The sequence below is a fragment of the Geotrypetes seraphini genome, chromosome 4 (genome assembly GCF_902459505.1).
Source record: "Geotrypetes seraphini chromosome 4, aGeoSer1.1, whole genome shotgun sequence".
Taxonomy (NCBI): domain Eukaryota; kingdom Metazoa; phylum Chordata; class Amphibia; order Gymnophiona; family Dermophiidae; genus Geotrypetes; species Geotrypetes seraphini.
The window spans coordinates 307,991,360-308,007,789 of record NC_047087.1 but is presented as its reverse complement, the minus strand read 5'-3'; the positions used below and the strand labels follow the sequence as shown (position 1 = coordinate 308,007,789).

At 45.1% G+C, this 16,430-nt stretch overlaps 1 protein-coding gene across 1 annotated transcript in view; it reads right to left on the bottom strand.

The window, feature by feature from the left end:
- Window positions 1-3,541, bottom strand: part of TECTB (tectorin beta) — a 59,868-nt gene extending 56,327 nt beyond the window's left edge. The window contains exon 1 of the mRNA XM_033940339.1: window positions 3,408-3,541. The gene's annotated coding sequence lies outside the window, so the exon portion shown is untranslated. The remainder of the gene's footprint in view (window positions 1-3,407) is intronic.
- Window positions 3,542-16,430: the final 12,889 nt, after the last annotated feature.

Sequence of the window (16,430 nt, the reverse complement as noted above, 5' to 3'; positions counted from 1 at the left end):
TTTATAAATCTTTCCTTTTGGCTGAGTCTTAATAATAATTTTTTAAAAAAAATGTATTTATAAGTTTCAGCATTTATGACACAAGAATCCTCTTGTTACAGAAATTCAGAGGAATAGATAAACAAGAAATCATAATATTGTACAAATTGCATATTATAAAAAAGAATAATAAAACATAGTGGAAACATAAAGGAAAATTTTTAAAAAAATTATGCAAGGGGGCGACCTTTTACTTGCGACATCCATGTAAATGTGTAATTAATTATCGTTCACATAAATTTGTTTTCTTTGAGCCATCTCAACTGACAACCTTTCTCTCAACTTCATGTCTGGAGAAAGAAAAGTGCTCAGTTTAAGAAAGGGTGCATTAATCTCATTCAACTCGTTACTACTTTTGTAAATGTAATTCTTTTTATTCGCCTATTATCCACCTTGGATCCCTTTTGAGGACTTGAGTTGAAATTTATGCTTATATTTGATATTCTTTTGTATTAATTTCTTGCTGAATTTCCTCTCTGTACAAGTTTATTACATTATATTACATTTAAATTACATTACATTTGTGATTTCTATTCCGCCTGTGCCTTGCGGTTGGTTCTAAGTGGATTACAGTTAAAAGAGATCAGGGCATTACCGAGAGAATAACATAACAACAATCAAGTAAATTACATGCTGTGGTATAGAAATACAGGTATAAGAAATCTGGATTTCTCGATAGAATAACTCGACAGGGATCAAGTAGATTACAAGGCTCAGTGGGGAAAATAGTATAGGCAACTTTGAAGGAATCAATTAAACGGATACCTAAGGGAGATGCTTATTTAGGAGAAGGTTAAATGGATACCTTTAGGAGATGCATATTTAGGAGTCTGGATATTTTTGGTAAGTAAGGTTCGAGGGGATGACTAGAGTGTTATTTGCTGGGAGGAGTGCTTGTGCGATTGGGGAGGAGAATATTAAGAAAGGACGTGTGACTGAGTTCAAAGAAGCGTGGGATGAACACAGAGGATTTAGAATCAGAAAATAATATTAAATATTGAACTAGGCCAGTTACTGGGCAGACTTGTACGGTCTGTGCATGGCCGTTTGGAGGAGGATGGGCAGGGGAGGGCTTCAATGGTTGGGAGGGTGTAGATGGGCTGGAGTAAATCTTAACAGAGATTTCAGCAGTTGGAACCCCAGCACAGTACCGGGTAAAGCTTTGGATTCTTGCCCAGAAATAGCTAAGAAGAAAAAAAAAAAAAAAATTTTTAAATTGAATCAGGTTGGGCAGACTGGATGGACCATTCGGGTCTTTTTCTGCCGTCATCTACTATGTTACTATGTTTATGAATTTATGCTTGATTATATTGAAAAACTCAATAAATATATAATTTTAAAAAAAAAAAGAAAGAAAAATTATGCAATATTTCCCAGTAATTAATTATATACTCTTCCTTAGACCACTAAAATCACTTCTTGAGGAGAAGATAATAATATAGATAAGGAGATCTCATAACAGTGTAATCAACTTTTTAGGTAAAAGGTTTAACATGATTAATCCTGGTATAATCTTATCTAGCAGCTCTTATTTATTTAGTTTAATCAATTTTTGAGAGTCCAGAAAACTATGAAGTTCTTCCGGTACGAAACATACGTATTTGTTTCCTGCATATTTTCTCACACATTTACAGGGATAACATAATAAGAAAATCGCTCCCATTTTTGTTATATTTTTTTTCTCATACTTAAGAATAATTTCCTCCGCTCTTGAGTAGATTTAGGGCTCCTTTTATCAAGCTGCGCTAGCGGGGTTAACGCGCGTGACATTTCATCACACGTTAACCCCCCACTGGCCTAAAATTACCGCCTGTGGTTTAGCATGCGCTGTTATGCGCGTTAAACCGCTAGCGCGGCTTGATAAAAGGAGCCCTTAGTAACATCAGGGAAAATCCAAATTTTTCTCCCAGAAACAAGTTTTGGGAAAACCAAAAATAGGTCTTCATTATCATGTTTAAGTCCTGCTCAAACACCAATGAGTCCAATCATGGTTCCTTGATCTTGAACTTCCTCCTGAGTGGTTTCAAGAATACCAGTCAAAAAAAAAAAAATTGTCATTTATAGCTAAAGAGACATATGATGAAGAAACGGTTTTATTTTACTTTTGTGATTATGATAAACATACCGAGGGCCTCAAAATAGGACCTGGCGGGCCGTGAGTTTGAGACCACTGAGTTAAGGGGAACAGTTAATCTGCTGGCTGGGATGGAGGGCAGAGGAGAGAACAGGACAATCAAGCCATTGTGACATCACTGTATTGGTGGAATGAGGCATTATGACATCACAATCTCAGCTCTGCTTCCCAAAGGCAAACAGGATGTCATGGTTACAGTTTAGCCAGTGGTCTCCAACTCCAATCCTTTGCAGGGCCACATTTTGGGATTTGTAGGTACTTGGAGGGCCTCAGAAAAAAATAGTTAATGTCTTATTAAAGAAATGACAACTTTGCATGAGGTAAAACTCTTTATAGTTTATAAATCTTTCCTTTTGGCTAAGTCTTAATAATAATATTGTCATTTATAGCCAAAGAAACTGTTTTATTTTACTTTTGCGATTATGATAAACATACCGAGGGCCTCAAAATAGGACCTGGCGGGCCGTGAGTTTGAGACCACTGAGTTAAGGGGAACAGTTAATCTGCTGGCTGGGTTGGAGGGCAGAGGGGAGAACAGGACAATCAAGCCATTGTGACATCACTGATGAGGCTGGCTCTTATTGGTGGAATGAGGCATTATGACATCACAATCTCAGCTCTGCTTCCCAAAGGCAAACAGGATGTCATGGTTACAGTTTAGCCAGTGGTCTCCAACTCCAACCCTTTGCAGGGCCATGTTTTGCATTTGTAGGTACTTGGAGGGCCTCAGAAAAAATGGTGCTCGAGGCCCCCACCTACCTCGACTTCAGAAAGCTACTCAAAACTCACCTTTTCCAAAGACACAACCCCCAAAACCCTGTCCCCCCACTACTCCCCCCCCTCTACAATGCACTGAAATCCCCTCTCTCTCCTTCTTACTGTAATATCCCTTCCCACTACCCTCAACCTTTACTTCCCTTCTCCAGCTAACCTCAACGACATCATTCTATGTCAATTGTTCATTATTGTTCGTGCACTATTTGTAATCTCTGATATGTTTATAACTTTGATAAATTGCTGTGAACTGCCTAGAACTCCCTGGGTATGGCGGTATACAAGAATAAAGTTATTATTATTATTAAAGAAATGACAACTTTGCATGAGGTAAAACTCGTTATAGTTTATAAATCTTTCCTTTTGGCTAAATCTTAATAATAATACTGTCATTTATAACTAAAGAGAAATATGATCAAGAAACTGTTTTATTTTACTTTTGTGATTTTTATAAACATACCGAGGGCCTCAAAAGGGTACCTGGCAGGCCGCATGTGGCCCCCAGTCCGCGAGTTTGAGACCACTGGTGTAGAACATCAATAGCATTCGTCTCTTAGTCCTTCAGATTGTAACCTGCCAATCACATCAAACTCTTCACACGGTCGTGTTTTGGCTGCTACGCCTTCGTCCTTTCAAACCTGTGAAACACAAAGCATAGATCAATAAGACCAAACAAAAACATTTCTAACATCAATAAAATCAAAATATCGAACAGTGTATGAATGTAAAAGATGCAGTGAAATAATGGCTAACCCCTCCCCAATGATTCATAAATAAAATATATACAAAAGTAAATATTATAAAACAAAACTAAAAGCAATAAAAACAGTGATCAAATGTAAATACACCCCCCTCCTTTACAAAGCCGCGCTAGAGTTTTTAGCGCTGGCCGCCGCAGTAAGAGCTCAGATGCTCTTAGGAATTCTACGAGTGTCGGAGCTGTTGCCATGGCGGCCGGTGCTAAAAACGCTAGCGCGGCTTTGTAAAGGAGGCAGATAGTGAACTAAGGAGCAGATATATCAAAAAATTACAATAAAAAGTCATGCCTTAAATATTAGGTTATTTATTTATTTATTTTGATTTCTATCCCATTCTCCCAGAAGCTCAGAACGGGTTACAAGTAGACATTCACAATCGTTTGAAGACAGACTAGTCGTGACAACAAATAGGTTACAGTAGACAATAACGGAGCTTATTCTAGAGACCAGACTGGTCATAGGGAAGAGTTCGAGGAGAAGTCTATTGAGGAGGCAGTTTTTAATGGCCCGATTGGCGGAAGAGGAAGGTCTTTACGGCTCTGCGGAAGGTCATTAGTGAGTCTACCGACCTGATCTGTGTGGGTAGTCGGTTCCATACCTGAGGTAGGAATTGGCTGTAGGATCTTTTGTACGCCGTACTCGTTCGGAGGGATCTCCCTGCGGAAATGCCGAGTCTTTGTTCTGCTTTGGAGCGGAGGGGGCGGTTAGGGGTGTATAGGCGTAGCTTGGATGCTATGTAGGCTGGGTTGTTTTGGTAGAATCTCTTGTGAGTCATGACCAGGGCTTTGAAGATGCATCGCTTTTTGACTGGTAACCAGTGAGCTGCATAGAGCGCTGGAATAATGGGGTCATGGTAGCTGAGGTTATATTTATAACGAGATACTACTATATAAGTAGAGGCACTCACTGAAGCATAGAAACATAGAAATAGACGGCAGATAAGGGCCACGGCCCATCTAGTCTGCCCACCCTAATGTCCCTCCCCTACCTTTGCCCTGTGAATAGATCCCATGTGCCGATCCCATTTGGCCTTAAAATCAGGCACGCTGCTGGCCTCAAACACCTGTAGTGGAAGACTATTCCAGCAATCAACCACCCTTTCAGTGAAAAAGAATTTCCTGGTGTCACCTCGTAGTTTCCCGCCCCTGATTTTCCACGGATGCCCTCTTGTTGTCATGGGACCCTTGAAAAAGAAGATATCTTCATTCGCCTCGATGCGGCCCGTAAGATACTTGAACGTCTTGATCATGTCCCCCCTCTCTCTGCGCTCCTCGAGCGAGTATAGCTGTAATTTGTCAAGCCGTTCTTTGTATGGAAGATCCTTGAGTCCCGAGACCATCCAGGTGGCCATTCTCTGCACCGACTCCAGTCTCAGCACATCCTTGCGATAATGCGGCCTCCAGAATTGCACACAGTATTCCAGGTGGGGCCTCACCATGGATCTATACAATGGCATAATGACTTCCGCCTTACGGCTGACGAAACCCCTTCGTATGCAACCCATGATTTGTCTTGCCTTGGACGAAGCCTGCTCCATTTGATTGGCAGACTTCATGTCCTCACTGACGATTACCCCCAAGTCTCGTTCTGCTACCGTTTTTGCTAGGATCTCGCCATTAAGGGTATAAGACTTGCATGGATTTTGGCTGCCCAGGTGCATAACTTTGCATTTTTTGGCATTGAAGTTGAGTTGCCATGTCCTAGACCAGCGCTCCAGTAGGATTAGGTCGTGCATCATGTTGTCGGGCATTGAATCTTCGTCTGTTGTGCATTTGCCCACTACATTACTTAGTTTGGCGTCATCGGCAAATAATGTTATTTTACCTCGAAGCCCTTCTGCCAAGTCCCTTATAAAGATGTTGAATAGGATTGGGCCCAAGACTGAGCCCTGTGGCACTCCACTGATCACCTCCGTCATTTCGGAGGGAGTGCCATTCACCACCACCCTTTGAAGCCTACCTCCAAGCCAGTTCCCAACCCATTTCGTCAATGTGTCACCTAATCCTATAGAACTCATCTTGCTCAGCAACCTGCGGTGTGGTACGCTATCGAATGCTTTGCTAAAGTCCAGGTACACGATGTCCAGGGACTCCCCAATATCCAGCTTCCCCGTCACCCAATCAAAGAAGCTGACCAGGTTGGATTGGCATGATCTCCCCTTAGTAAATCCATGTTGTCGGGGATCCCGTAGATTCTCCTCATCCAGGATCTTATCCAATTGGTGTTTGATTAGAGTTTCCATTAGTTTGCTCACTATCGATGTTAGACTCACTAGTCTGTAGTTTGCTGTCTCCATCTTTGAGCCTTTCTTGTGGAGTGGAATGACGTTAGCCGTCCTCCAGTCCAACGGGACGCTGCCTGTACTAAGGGAGAGGTTGAAGAGCGCGGACAGTGGCTCCGCCAAGACATCACTCAGCTCCCTAAGCACCCTGGGGTGCAGCTTTGTTAACCTTGAGCTTTGACAGCTCACCGTAGACACTGCTGGGCGTAAACTCAAAGTTACTAAACGGGTCAACTGAGCCAACCCTTGTCTGAGCTAACAATGAAAAGAGACAGTTATGAAAATATGCAAAACTCAATATGAATTTGAAAACCAAAACTATACACAACCAAAACGGAATGAGACCAGTATAGAGAACTTAACATAAAAGCAATGCGTAGCTGTGATATACGAATGTGCTTAGAGCTATGAAATGTCTAAGAAGGTAAAAAAATGCGTTATTAGGACCATAGTACAGGAAATAAAAGTGGATGTCTGAATATTCATGACAGCAGATACAATCAACAAGAAAAAGGATAACAACCCCACGTCAAACAGACCAGAACAAGAAAGCAAGTGGGGAGGGGACTGTACACATCGGTCTTAGAAACAATGAGGTTTATTAAATACAATTATACATTAAAACACATCCCATGTATAAATACAAAGTCTGTGTCCTTTGCTGCTGGACCCAACACGATTCGTGTTTCGGCTTCAAATGAAAAGCCTTCTTCAGGGGTGAATGTGTCAATCCAGTAGATGGTGCTGAAGTACTGAAAAAACAATTATATATTGACCTCTCATAAAAGCATCTGCTGGCCATAATTTAAATAAAAATTGATTAATAAGAGATACCTCAGTACGGGCCTAAGTTAAGCACTTTGAATTTGCTATATAACCTTTATGGCCCCGGCAGATTTATAGGTGACCAGCACCAGGTTTAAAAAAAACCTCAATAAATCCTGCCCCGTACATCATTCGGTCTCCGTGATAATAAATAGTGAATAGGAATAAACGCCCAGCAAAAAAACTTTGAGAGGAGAATAAGGGGCAAATGTGTCAATCCACTAGATGGCGCTGAAGTACTGAAACATCTAAAAGAAATGCTCCGGGCTCGTATCAAAATGCACAAGAGCTGGGAACAGCGCTTAACACCATATAATTCTCACTAAAAAAATAAGCTCCTGGCTGTGTGGGTGCAGAGGCTGTCCGAAGACTTAACCCCCTCTTTTACTAAGGTGCGCTAATTGAATTAGCGCAAGCTAAACGGTAACATGCTCGTGTTTTTCGCACGCTAATCGGTTAGCGCACCTTAGTAAAAGAGGGCCATTAAACTTACAGGGGCCAGGAGGAGGTGGGTGGGTGGAGTCAGGAGCTGGAGAGAGAGGCCATGCTGCAGGATCCTGCTGGGGCTAGGGTGGAGCCTTTAGGGGCCCCAAACCAAAACACATTCCGCTACCTATGTAAGGAACAACAGCGGGATATGAACCAAGGGTTACCAGACGTCCGGATTTCCCCTTCTTTTCGAGGACATATCTGGGGGTCCGGACGGGTTTTGAAAAGCGGTTCAGTCATAAGCGCGTCGGACAAATGGGCACCGACAAATTGGAGCAGACAATTGAGCGCAAAACATCAGCGCGCCGCACAAAAACCTTATTTTAAAGGGCTCTGATGGGGGTGTAACCCCCCCACTTTACTAAATACTGTTCGCGCTGCCGTTGGGAGGGGGGGGTTGGGGGTTTGTAATCCCTCCATTATAGAGGAAACTTAACTTTTTCGCTATTTTTTAGGGGAAAAGTGAAGTTTTCTGTATAATGTGGGGGGTTACACCCCCCACACCCCCCCAACATGGCAGCATGAACAGTATTCAGTAAAGTGGGGGGGGGGGTTCCACACACACACCCCTGTCGGAGCCCTTTAAGGTTTTTGTGCGGCGCGCTGATGTCTTGCGCTCAATTGTCCGCTCCAATTTGTCGGCGCCCGTTTGTCTGGCGCGCTTATGACCCGTCACCTTGAAAAGCTTCCCTCAGAATCACGACTGAGAGAGGCATCCGTGCAAGTGCAGACGCAGCGCGTGACGCCATTGCGTTGTGTCCGCGCATGCGCGGATGCTGTTTGTGGGCGGAATGTGGGGGGGGGGGCAGAAGGGGGCATGACACAGGCAGAACTGGGCGGGCCTGGGGGCGTGGCCATGGGTCTGGATTTTCCTTTGAGACAATCTGGTAACCCTATGTTGAAGGATCCGCTAGTTACAAAGACATAGGGCTCCTTTTACTAAGCTGTGATAGCGTTTTTAGCACCCCCTGAATTGCCGCACACGCTGAACCTGCGGCTAGGACTAACCTGCGCTACGCAGCTAGAACTAATACCAGCTGAATTGCCACATGCAATAGACGCTAATGCCAGCATTGAGCTGGCGTTAGTTCTAGCGGTGTAGCGCAGGTTTAGTGCACGCTAAAAACGCTATCGCAGCTTAGTGAAAAGAGCCCATAATGTACCAGAACCATTCAGTGGCCTGGTCTTGCCTTACTGGTTTGTGCTTATTTAGTTGCAAAGGCCAAGAAGAAAGGAAAGCCATGTTTAATAGAATTCCTTCCTTTTGAAATCTAAGACTTGCGAAATAACCAGCGTTTGATCTAAAGGAGGTTAATAACGTTAATGTCTTAAGAGAGAAGAATTTTCTTGCTGTCTTTTGAGAGGAAAAATGCTGCCTTAGTAGCACAGGAGACTTTTTATGTGTCAACAGTAGACAGTTCGTTCCTCGGAGCAAAATTTATTAGTAATCCCAGCCTTGAACCATAAGAACATAAGAAATGCCTTTACCGGATCAGACTGAGGTCCATCAGGTCCGGCGATCCGCTCACGCGGCGGCCCATTTAGGTTCTCTATTATGAAAACCTGAAATTACCGTATCCCTCAATATGATTTGCAAGAAGGTGTATATCCAACTTGTGCTTGAACCCCCGAAGAGTAGTCTCCGCCACAGCACCCTCAGGAAGAGAATTCCAAGCGCCCACCACTCGTTGTGAGAAACAGAACTTCCTGGCATTTTCAGTAGTTGCCTCGACCCTCTGGAACCCAGCACCAAATGCTCTTAGAGAGGTAACTAATCTTGAGAAATGTAAATCTTTCCTTAAGACATTCCTTTTTAAAGATGCCTTTCAAGTGGAAATGTCCTTTTAAGGATTTTTATTTTAAAAAAACAAACAAAACTTTTTATCTTTTACAAGTCCACTTCTATTGGACTTACTTGTTTTTAACCCCATCCTTTTCTTTATACCTTTATATCTTACTTTTCTTTCAGCATTGTACTTCTCCCCTTCTTTTTCACTCGTACCCGTTTGTCCAGTCGTGTATGCCATTGTTTTTATCTAATCGTGTATGTTTATTTTGTTAAAGTTATGTTAAATTATATTATGTTTCTACCCTATTTTAAAATATATAACCACCTTGAAATAAATGATAAGGTGGTATATCAAAATTTTAATAAACTTGAGACTTGAAAGTACCAGATCCGTTTTTAGGAAGTGCCAGTATTGATTTTGACTTCCCTTTTGATTCAACCCAGGGATGGCTGTGGCTGTTTTGATTACCGTATTTTCACGCATATAACGCGCGCGTTATACACGATTTTACAAACCGTGCATACCTGTGCGCGTTATACGTGTGAGCGCGTTTTACAACTATTTTTTTTCAATCCGATCGGCATCCCCCCTGCGAACCGGCATCCTCCCCCCCCGCTCGCGTCACCCCCCCTCCCCCGCGATCCTACATCCCCCCCAGCACCGCAATACATCTCTTACCCGATTGGGCACCGGCACCAGCACCAATGCACAGGACGTGCCAGTGCCCGAAGATCCTCCCTCGTTGGTTTGGGCTGGGCTGGGCTGGGCTGGGCGGTGCGGGAGAGATCCTCCTTCTTCCTGCGCCGGGCTGGACTAGGCTTTGAGCATTTGCGCATGCTCAAAGCCTTCTGGTCTCGCTCTCTCCGAGGAGTGTGTGGCGCAGTGGTTGGATCTACAGCCTCACCCAGTTTAAACCCCGCGCTGTTCCTTGTGACCCTGGGCAAGTCACTTAATCCTCAGTAGCCCCAGATACGTTAGATAGATTGTGAGCCCACCGGGACAGAGAGGGAAGATGCTTGAGTACCTGATTGTAAAAACCGCTTAGATAACCTTGATAGGCGGTATATAAAATCCTAATAAACTTGAAACTTGAAACTTCCCCACGCGCTATACCCGTGTGCGCATTTTACACGGGTGCGCGGTATATGGGTGAAAATACGGTAGATGTGAAGTACAGGTGAACAAAATGCATTTAAGTCAAGCAGTGTTCAATACCTTCTCTGATTTAAAAAAAAAAATGTTAGGACTCTGAAAAGGTTCATATTTCTCGGTGTAATTACAGGAAAAAAGCGAGAGCTCATTACAAAACAAAGTCAACTCCTCACCGCAGTGATTGAGAAACGGGAACGATCTTTGAAGAGCTCCATAAAGAGGGTAACTGAAACTAGTCTTCCGATCGTCTCACTTTCTTTCCGCTTCTCTTGAAATAGTTTTTGCAAACATCTCAAATGAGCGTCATTATCAATCCTTTCAACAAGCCTTTGGGGAAATGGCTGATGACATTAGCTTCCCTTGGCCTAGTTGAGATGAAATAGAACATTCTCATGGCCGTCGGTAATGATGGCAGGAAAAGCAAAGCCCTTCTGCTCGAATGATTACTTACAATTACTTATGGGTTTTACTTACAGCAGCTTTCCCTAGAAATAAAAAAAATAAATCATTGAAATTGTAATTTGGGCTGCCTCAATGGTCCAATGTTGGACACAGACAACACTGCTTTGATTTTTAGATCTTCTCAGAGTCCTAACCATTTTTTTAAATCAGAGAAGGTATTGAACACTGCTTGACTTAAATGCATTTTGTTCACCTGTACTTCTCATGCTAATCAAAACAGCCGCAGCCATCCCTGGGTTGAATCAAAAGGGAAGTCAATATCAATACTGGCACTTCCTAAAAACGGATCTGGTACTTTCAAGTCTCAAGTTTATTAAAATTTTGATATACCACCTTATCATTTATTTCAAGGTGGTTATATATTTTAAAATAGGGTAGAAACATAATATAATTTAACATAACTTTAACAAAATAAACATACACGATTAGATAAAAACAATGGCATACACGACTGGACAAACGGGTACGAGTGAAAAAGAAGGGGAGAAGTACAATGCTGAAAGAAAAGTAAGATATAAAGGTATAAAGAAAAGGATGGGGTTAAAAACAAGTACCGTATTTTCACATAGATAACGCGCACCCGTGTAAAACGTGCACACGGGTATAGCGCGCAAAAAAACACATATTTATGTACATAAATTTTTATATACCGCGCACACCCGTATACCGCGCATGCTGCCCGACTCTCCTTTCGCCCGCCCCGACTCTCCTCTGGAGACCCTGACTCTGTTTTCGCCCACCCCGACTCTCCTTTCCTCCTTGAAGTCCTGTCCCTACCCTGAAAGCCTGATGCCCCCCCCCGACATCCGATTCATCCCCCCGCAGGACCGCTCGCACCCCCACCCCGAAGGACCACTCGCACGCACCCGCACCCCCACCCTGAAGGACCGCTCGCACCCCCACCCGAAGAACCGCTCGCACCCCCACAGCCTCCCCCCCCTCCCCCATGGAGAAGCTGTCTACCTTGTTTCCGGATGCCAGCGAGCCCAGCTGTTTCCTCTGCCGGCGGTCCCGCCCCTTCTCTGAGCCCTGCTGTGCTGCTTTTTCTTCCGGCGGTCCCGCCCTTTCTCTGACATCAGAGAAAGGGCGGGACCGCCTGAAGAGGAAGCAGCGCAGCACAGGGCTCTGAGAAGGGGCAGGACCGCCGGCAGAGGAAGCAGCTGGGCTGGCATCCGGAAACAAGGTAGACAGCTTCTCCATGGGGGAGGGGGGGAGGCTGTGGGGGTGCGAGCGGTTCTTCGGGTGGGGGTGCGAGCGGTCCTTCGGGGTGGGAGTGCGAGCGCTCCTTCCAGGTGATGAATCGGGCGTCGGGGGGGGAAACTATGTAAAAAAAATTTTGTACAACGCGCTCACGCGTATAACGCGCAAGGGTATGCGCGGTTTGTAAAAACCACGTATAACGCGCGCGTTATATGCGAGAAAATACGGTAAGTCCAATAGAAGTGGACTTGTAAAAGATAAAAAGTTTCGTTTTGTTTTTTTAAAATAAAAATCCTTAAAACGACATTTCCACTTGAAAGGCATCTTTAAAAAGGAATGTCTTAAGGAAAGATTTAAATTTCTCAAGATTAGTTACTTCTCTAAGAGCATTTGGTGCTGAGTTCCAGAGGGTCGAGGCAACTACTGAAAATGCCAGGAAGTTCTGTTTCTCACAACGAGTGGTGGGCGCTTGGAATTCTCTTCCTGAGGGTGCTGTGGCGGAGACTACTCTTCGGGGGTTCAAGCACAAGTTGGATATACACCTTCTTGCAAATCATATTGAGGGATACGGTAATTTCAGGTTTTCATAATAGAGAACCTAAATGGGCCGCCGCGTGAGCGGATCACCGGACCTGATGGACCTCAGTCTGATCCGGTAAAGGCATTTCTTATGTTCTTATGGTTCAAGGCTGGGATTACTAATAAATTTTGCTCCGAGGAACGAACTGTCTACTGTTGACACATAAAAAGTCTCCTGTGCTACTAAGGCAGCATTTTTCCTCTCAAAAGACAGCAAGAAAATTCTTCTCTCTTAAGACATTAACATTATTAACCTCCTTTAGATCAAACGCTGGTTATTTCGCATGTCTTAGATTTCAAAAGGAAGGAATTCTGTCATCCATGGCATTCCTTTTAGAGAATGACACGGTGACGGTTTACCCGCGGCCACCGCATTTAAGCCGCGGGTCACCGCCGAAAACGGGGAAGAAAACTAGCAGTCGCTGCGGTGACGGGGACAAGGCCATTCACCGACCGCGGAAACGGTGAACAGGTTTGTCCCCGCGGGCCAATGTACCCCCTTCTAGGAACCGCTATTTACCTGTGTTTCACCGTGCTCCTCATTTGTCAGATCAACCCTTCCTGCCAATCGCAGCAGAAGGGTACCCAACCCCTCCTGCCGGTCCTCCCAATGGCCTCCCCTAAGATCGCCGGCAGGAGGGTACCCAACCCCTCCTGCTGGACCCCCCCCCCCAACGAACCCTCCCACCCCGGAACCCCCTTAGTCTTACTTTCCAAGTTGGACCGGACAGCTCCTCGCTCGTCTGGCCAGCAGGCCTGCCTCCGTCCAAATGAGGCGGGCCCGCCCCTCCCCTCCCCTGCCTAACCCCCCGGATCCTAGGGCCTGATTGGCCCAAGCACCTAAGGCCCCTCCTATAGCGGGAGTGGCTTTAGGTGCCTAGACCAATCAGGCCCTAGGATCCTGTGGGTTGGGCAGGGTAGGGGCGGGCCCGCCTCATTTGGACGGAGGCAAGCCTGCTGGCCATACGTGTGAGGAGCCGTCCGGTCCAACTTGGAAAGTAAGACTAAGGGGGTTCCGGGGTGGGAGGGTTCGTTGGGGGGGGGGGTCCAGCAGGAGGGGTTGGGTACCCTCCTGCCGGCGATCTTAGGGGAGGCCATTGGGAGGACCGGCAGGAGGGGTTGGGTACCCTTCTGCTGCGATTGTCGGGAGGGCCGTGGGGGGGGTCTACAGGAGGGGTTGGGTGCCCTCCTGCCGTGATCGCTGGGGGGAGGGGAGACTTGCAGCCGTAGCCGCGGTCACTATGCTAATCACGGCAGCATTTAAAGTACATGTCGTGTTTGTTTTTGCATTGCTAGCCCCAGGGGTGGTGGAAGATTAGTGATTGAAAAACTGTATGAAAAATAACTATTTTAAATTTAGTGATCAAAATGTGTCAGTTTTGAGAATTTTTATTAATTAATTTTTTCTCTGCGTGTTTTGTTTTTGTATAGTTATTAACTAATATTTAACTAAGTTTTAAAGTTTTAAAGAATGTTTCCTTTATACGTAAATAAAGAAAAGTGAATGGGATTGCAGTGGCGGTGACGGGGCGGTGAATGGGGTGGCAGTGGCGGTGACGGGGCGGTGAAGAGGATGGTGAGACGGGGACGGGGCGGTGACGGGGATGGTGAGACGGGGATGGGGCGGTGACGGGGATGGTGAGACGGGGACGGGGCGGTGACGGGGACCAATTTTTTCACCGTGTCATTCTCTAATTCCTTTCTTCTTGGCCTTTGCAACTAAATAAGCACAAACCAGTAAGGCAAGACCAGGCCACTGAATGGTTCTGGTACATTATAAGAACATAAGAAAAGCCTTACCGGGTCAGACCAATGGCCCATCAAGCCCAGTAGCCCGTTCTCATGGTGGCCAATCCAGATTCCTAGTACTTGGCCAAAACCCAAGGATTAGCAAGATTCCATGCTACCGATCCAGGGCAAGCAGCAGCTTCCCCCCATGTCTCTCTCAATAGCAGACTATGGACGTTTCCTCCTTATCTAGGAAAAGGCAACTCAATATATATGCAGTGGAACCAAGTGGTTAGAGCAACTGCCTCAGCACCCCGAGGTTGTGAGTTCAATTCTCACTGCAGCTCCTTGTGACTCTTGATAAGTCACTTAACACTTCACTGCCCCAGAAGTCCCTTATCATGATAGCGCTGCAAGATGTACACAAGATGTAAGAGACAACCCCTGCTCAATGGAGCTTACAATCTAACAAATAGGGGATAGAGAATTTCTCACAGAGGGTTTAAAGCAGCCTTGAAAAAGTGGGCTGTTAGCCTAGATTCCGATACTGCCAGTACACCAATGAAAACCAGATTACTCTAGATCAGGGGTGTCAAAGTCCCTCCTCGAGGGCTGCAGTCCAGTTGGGTTTTCAGGATTTCCCCAATGAATATGCATGAGATCTATTTTCATGGTATGCTAATAGATCTCATGCATATTCATTGCGGAAATCCTGAAAACCTGACTGGATTAAGGCCCCCTGCTCTAGATCCTGAGGGTCCTTTATCCCCCAAAACCTATGGGTGCTGCCTTTGAGGAACTCCTAGCTCTGGCCAACCCAGGAAGCAGAGAACAGACTCGAGATCAAATATGAATCTCCTGCACGGGAGTACACAGCTGTGAGCCACCAGTCTGGCCCCTGTGTCAAGTATTTGAGTGTTTCTCTTACTTTGTGACTTCCCTAGACTAATGCTAATCCATATTTTGTTAAGGCCTATTGTGACTCTAGCCTAGGAGACACTCGACGAAGTTACAGGGAAATACTTTTAAAACCAATAGGAGGAAATATTTGTTTCACTCAGAAAATAATTACGCGCTATAACGCGTTGCCAGAGGATGTGGTAAGAGCAGTTAATGTAGCTGGTTTTAAAAAAAGGTTTAGACAAATTCCTGGAGGAAAAGCTCATAGTCTGCTGTTGAGACAGACAAGGGGGAAGCCACTGCTTGCCCTGGATTGGTGTTGCTACTATTTGGGGTTTTGCCAGGTACTTGTGACTTGGATTGGCTTCCATGAAGATGGGATACTGGGTTAGATGGACCATTGGTCTGAACCAGTAAGACTATTCTTATGTCATTCTTATGCCATGGTGCGCCCTCAACTGGAGTACTGCATCCAGCACTGGTCACTGAATATGAAGAAGGACACGGTACTACTTGAAAGGGTCCAGAGAAGAGCGACTAAGATGGTTAAGGGGCTGGAGGAGTTGCCGTACAGTGAGAGATTAGAGAAACTGGGCCTCTTCTCCCTTGAAAAGAGGAGACTGAGAGGGGACATGATCGAAACATTCAAGATAATGAAGGGACTAGACTTAGTAGATAAAGACAGGTTGTTCACCCTCTCCAAGGTAGAGAGAACGAGAGAGCATTCTCTAAAGTTAAAAGTGGATAGATTCCGTACAAACGTAAGGAAGTTCTTCTTCACCCACAGAGTGGTAGAAAAGTGGAACGCTCTTCCAGAGGCTGCTATAGGGGAAAACACCCTCCAGGGATTCAAGACAAAGTTAGACAAAATACTGAAGGGAATAGACTTAGTAGATAAAGACAGGTTGTTCACCCTCTCCAAGGTAGGGAGAACGAGAGGGCACTCTCTAAAGTTGAAAGGGGACAGATTTCGTATAAATGTAAGGAAGTTTTTCTTCACCCAGAGAGAGGTGGAAAACTGGAACGCTCTTCCGGAGCCTGTTATAGGGGAAAACACCCTTCAGGAATTCAAGACAAAGTTAGACAAGTTTCTGCTGAACCGGAATGTACGTAGGTAGGGCTAGTCTCAGTTAGGGCGCTGGTCTTTGACCAGAGGGCCGCCGCGTGAGCGGACTGCTGGGCACGTTTGCTGTCTGTCACTCGCTCCCGTGGCATAGTAACAGGGGGCCTATATGAGGAAGTTACTCATTAATATTTACACAGTGAATAAATAAGTCGAATAGAGGCATTTTGTAATATTTGAAACATAGTAACATAGT